Consider the following 6016-nt stretch of genomic DNA (forward strand, 5'->3'; position numbering starts at 1 on the left):
CCTATGCGGTAAGACGCTCCGGGAATGTAAGACGTCCTACTCGTGTTACTCTCGCACCTAAGGTGGGTGGGAGAGGCTACCGGAGGCTGGCAGTGGTGGCTGCAGCAGCATGGCGGGGCGACGTTGGCACAGGAGAAGGGGAGGAGCGCCAACGAGGAGAGGGAGAGAGCTGGGAGAGGCACCACGCAGAGCTTTTAGGGAGAGCGACATTGTATAGGAGAGGAGAGCAGTGGTGTGGTGGTGGGAGAGAGAGAGAGAGAGGAGAGTTGTCGTCTGTGATGTGTTATGTGCTGGCGGCTAAGTGTGAGGAGAGCGGTTGTGATAGGTTTTAGATTTTTTAGTGTGTTGGGATGGATTGGGCTGTTGTGGACTTTTTTCTTGTTTCTTTCTTCTACTACGCTGAAATAGACCTAATATGTTTTACTATTATGCTAGCTTGCTTATTAACTTTAAATTGGTGATATATATATATATTTATATAATATTTGGTTTAGTTTATATATTTATCTATATTATTAAGGTGTCGCCTCGTCTTATGTTTTATCGACTAAAATGTAAAAAGGGTTGATCGTCTTACCGCTTAATAACAATGAGACGAGGATACAAAATTTCACTAGTGACTGGTTTGAACCTGGAATGCCAACCTTATATTGGGCAAAATTTGATCGGGGATCACACACATGCCACTGTGCCAGAGCCCATTTTCTGAAATCCCTCGCCAGGAGATTGGCTAGTTGTACTTCAGCCTGTCCCCACGCCCGTGCGTCAGTAAAAGCCAAAGCAGGCAACATCGAATCACGCAAACTCCGCATTGGTGGGCCGGTGGCGGACCATTCCAGTTTCGGCGGTCGGAGAAACCACGTTGTAACGCACCCCTTCGGCTAGTCTGTACAAAGCTCACCATCGCCAGCGTTGGACGTTCATGCGCTCGTGATGGCCTATTCAGATGGGCACCTCACTCTTAAAACCTATGCTAAGAGAGAAGAGAGGCCCGCCCTTATAAGGGCATCATGGCTCCTTGGCTAGGGGAGGTGGTACTAACCTAGGGCGTGCATACCGGTCCCTCACATCCCATCCCCCTAAGAGGTTCAAAGTGGACTCCGATATCAATTGTAACGCACCTAGGCCAGTCCGTCCAAAGCCAACCTGAAAGGGATATAGGGTCAAACATTTTCCTAAATGATTCTGGTGGTTGAATTGCTGTCACACCCGGTTTTGGAAGGCAAACCGAATGCGAACCATGTACGTGCCAGGATCAGTTATTCACGTACACAGCAGTTACATAATATGGACATCATCACACAGTGCTCAAAATAGTATTAAAAGGGGAAATAGTCGATTACATCATACGTCTGAGACGTCCATATAGGTCTTACAATAAATCAAAGTGCGGAAAAGAAACGTAGATAACGCGGCCTTCACAGGCAGCCGACTGGGGGTTGCCGCTAACCCACACCTAGAACTCGTCGTAGTCTTGGAACTCCCGGAAGTCTCCTTCCACAGCTTCATCTTCGCCTGAGCAGTGGTTGCAATGCTGACAACCTGGGGGGGTTTGGTGTGTAGAGCAAGGGTGAGTACACATCAACATACTCAGCAAGCATCCCGTTTGGCTGTAGTGGACTAGCTTTATGTGGGGATAAGTCAAGCAGTTGCTTTTAGTTGGTCAAATTATTACTTACTAGTAGAAAGCCACGTTTTAGCATTAACCCAAGTTATTAACCCAGACGTACTCCTTTCCAAGCGGAAAGAGTACCACTTACCAGCACCATAATCATAATCAGAACCATCAATCTCATTGTCACCTGTACCAAAGTATCTCTGATCAAGTACCACTAATCACTGGAACTCCCTTGGCCGCTCATAACCGTGAGCACGGCTGATATATCAGTTTCATAACACTCTGCAGAGGTTATGCACTTTACCCACAAGCTGTGATTCCCTCTCTGGCCCGGGCTTGCAAGACCCTTATTCACTCCCGAGGTGAATGGCCAGGGATTCACTACGAAGCCTTTACAAAGATTCCCCGGGGCTGTAGCCACCCGTTAGGTTTCCTAAATGCACCGCACTCCTCCCCAAGGGGCGAACCCAAACTTGGCAGAGCGAGCCGCATACACCGAGCCCCATTGACGGCACGACGGCTAAGTGAACTACACCCCGGATCCTCTAATTATTCAGCCAAGGGCACCCCATTCCACCCTTATGGTTGCACTGTTTTCCCGGGCGGTCATCCATAGAACAGGTCCTTACGGAGAGGCACTCGAGAAACCGCTCGAGCCCCCTTGAAGACCACAAGTACCACATCATAATAAGAGAAGGGAAAACAGCGTATCATAGATAACCACATCATGTTCATTGATTAAAGTTGAGCAATAGCATAAAGCTAAACAGTAATAATCCAACCCAGATAGGTAAACAAGGACATGGATAACAAAACTAGTCAATCCTTAGGCATGAATGTGTAAAGCGGGAGGTGAATTAAATAATGAATAGGACAGATATAGGTCAAAGGACACTTGCCTCCACCAAACGACTGCTGCTCAGGGGCTTCTCCTGCGGGTTCCTCGGGCTCTTCAACCGGATCGTTCTCTATGCGATTGCAAACATACACACATCCATCCACATTTAATACAAAAGAACAGTACACCATACAAGGGAACAAATAAAGCGAATATGCATCAAGTATGACATTTGACATTGCATTTGTTATGGTTAGAAAGAAACGGGAAAGGGTCTCGCAGGGGGTTAAATCTTATGCACTAACGATCAATTACAATTGGTTCTTAACAAAAGAATTCTGTTACATATACACTAATGGAAACCTAACCATTTTAAGTTGATCAACATTGCACGAGGTAAACAATTAACTACATGAATCCACTAGCATAACGGAATTTTAAATTAAACTTCCTATTTCAATGGCATGAACAATGATTAGCCTACTTAAAATAAAATAGCTATGAGCACAGAAAGTAAATAAAATAAAAATAAAAAAAATAAAAAAAAACAGAAGGGGGGGCGGTTGAACCGGCCCTAGGGGCGGTTGAACCGGCCGGCTGGGCGGCGAGCTGGGCGGCGGGGCGGCTGAGCCGGCCCGGTTGAACCGGCGGCCAGGCGAGCGCGCGGGGGGGGGGGGGGGTCGGGCTGGCCAGGCGGCCGAGCCGAGGGCACGCCGGCTGGGGGGCACGGCCGGGGGCGCGGCCAAGGCCGGCCGGGGGCCAGGGCGGCCAGGCGGCCAAGGGGCCGGGCGGGCGGACGGCCGGGCGGCCAGGGGGCGCGCCGGCTGGGGGGCACGGCCGGGGGCTGGCCGAGCCGGCCATGCGGCGGCCATGGCGCCGAGCAGCGAGGGGAAAGGGGAGGGGGGATGGGGGAGGGAGGAGAGGGGGAGGGGGAGGGGGCTCACCGGCGACGGGGACGGGGCGGGGCGGCCCAGCGGGGCGGCCGATCGGCGACGGGGAGGGGCGGCGCTAGGGCAGGGGGTAGGGGCGGCGGCGGCTTAGGGTGAGGGAGAGAAAATGAGAGAAAATGAGAGAAAATGAGAGGGAGGGAGAAAGAATTGGGGGAAAAAGGGGAGGTGGGGGGGCGGTTGGGCTTATTGGGCCCAAGGGGGGGGCGCCAGGGGCGGCTTGGGCCGGCCGGGGTCGGCCCACGGCGCGGGAGAGAGAGAAAAAGAGGAGAGAGAAAGAGAGAGAAAAAAAAAGAAAGAAAAGATCTTCTCCTTATTTTCGAAATCCGATCTTTCTACATGAATGCATTTGCACTTTCAAAGCAATCAAAAGAAATGCAAGGTTCGGCATGGTGCATCAAACAACATAAAGTATTTAGGGTTTTTCTCTTACACGGGAAATCCCAACCGATTCCCGCTAGAACTTTGGAAAAGGTCAAGGTTTAGCGAGGGGAAAAAGAAAAAGAAAAGGTAACGCCCGAATTTTAGCGAGTAAAGAAAAGAAAAAATTCAACTGCAAAATTCGGGGCGTTACAAACCTATCCCCCTTAAAAGAATCTCGCCCTCGAGATTCAGGGCTGGCTAGCAAAGAGCTCTGGGTACTTGGCCACTAGATCATCTTCACGCTCCCAGGTTGCTTCTTCCTCAGAGTGGTGATTCCATCTGACTTTGCACATTCTGATGGTCTTCCTTCGAGTGACTCGGTCTGCAACCTCAAGAATTTGCACTGGCTTCTCAACGTATCTTCAAGAATTTGATTGGTTCTTTCGGTCTGGCCATCCGTCTGCGGGTGATAAGCTGAACTGAAATTCAGATGCGTGCCCAAGGCTTCATGCAACTGCTGCCAGAAATGAGAGGTGAACTGCGTTCCTCTATCTGACACTATTTTCTTTGGCACACCATGAAGACAAACGATCCGAGACATATACAATTCTGCCAATACTGCACTGTTGTAGCTGGTCTTGACAGGTATGAAGTGGGCTGACTTGGTCAAACGGTCCACCACTACCCAAATAGAATCGTAGCCGGCTCGAGTGCGAGGCAATCCGACTATGAAATCCATACCAATTTCATCCCATTTCCACTAAGGGATCTGCAACGGTTGCAACAATCCAGCTGGTCTCTGGTGTTCGGCCTTAATTCTTCGACAACTATCGCACTTAGCCACATGCTCAGCGATTTCTCTCTTCATTCCGTACCACCAGAATTTCTTCTTCAGATCCTGATACATCTTCTCACTGCCAGGGTGAATCGAATAAGCTGTCTCATGAGCTTCCTTAAGAATCAACTCCCGAATAGACTGGACATTGGGAACACACAAGCGGTCTTTGAACCATATCACGCCTTCTGCATCTTCTCGAAAATCTTTGCCTTTGCCATCTAGAATCAATCGCCGGATCTCACTGATTTTCTCATCATTCTTCTGCGCTTCTTTGATTTCGCACTCCAAGGTAGGTTCCAACTCAACTGTGACTCCTCGCGAATTGTTCAGAAATCCGAGACTCAACCTGTCAAACTCTTTGGCCAACTCATAAGGCATCGGACGAGCGACCATCAGATTGACTTGACTCTTCCTGCTCAAAGCATCTGCCACTACGTTTGCTTTGCCTGGATAGTAATGAATCTCCAACTCATAGTCTTTGATCAACTCTAACCATCTTCGTTGCCTCATGTTCAACTCTGACTGAGTGAATATGTACTTCAGACTCTTGTGATCTGTGTAAACATCGCATTTCTGTCCATACAGATAGTGCCTCCAGGTCTTCAGTGCGTGAACCACTGCTGCCAACTCTAGATCGTGGATTGGATAATTCTTCTCATGAACCTTCAGCTGTCGGGACGAGTAAGCCACAACTCTTCCCTCTTGCATCAACACACATCCCAAACCTGTGTAACAAGCATCGCAATACACCGAGAAGGGCTTGTGCACATCAGGCAAGACTAGGACAGGCGCTGTAGTCAACTTCTCTTTCAGCGCTTCAAAGGCCTCTTGACATTTCTGGGTCCATTTGAACTCAACTTTGTTGCCTAGCAACGCTGTCATTGGTTTCGCAATCTTCGAAAACCCTTCAATGAATCGCCGATAATATCCGGCCATTCCAATGAAACTCTTGATTCCTCTAGCATCTGTTGGCGCTTTCCAGTTCAAAATGTCTGCCACTTTCTTCGGATCCACAGCCAATCCTTCCTTGTTGATTATGTGACCCAAAAACAGGACTTCACTGATCCAGAACTCACACTTGCTCAACTTTGCGTACAACTGGTGCTCTCGCAATCTCTGCAACACCATCCTCAAATGATCTGCATGCTCTTCTTCGCTTTGAGAATAAACCAGAATGTCATCAATGAATACCACCACAAACTTATCAAGGTAATCCATGAATACACTATTCATCAAGTTCATGAAGAACGCTGGCGCATTGGTCAAACCAAAAGACATCACTGTGAACTCATACAACCCATACTTGGAAATGAATGCCGTCTTCGGAATGTCCGAAGGTCGGATCCTGAGCTGATGATAACCTGACCTCAGATCTATCTTGGAGAACACGCTGGCTCCTCTCAACTGGTCGA

Source organism: Zea mays, chromosome 4 (assembly GCF_902167145.1).
Source record: "Zea mays cultivar B73 chromosome 4, Zm-B73-REFERENCE-NAM-5.0, whole genome shotgun sequence".
Lineage (NCBI taxonomy): Eukaryota > Viridiplantae > Streptophyta > Magnoliopsida > Poales > Poaceae > Zea > Zea mays.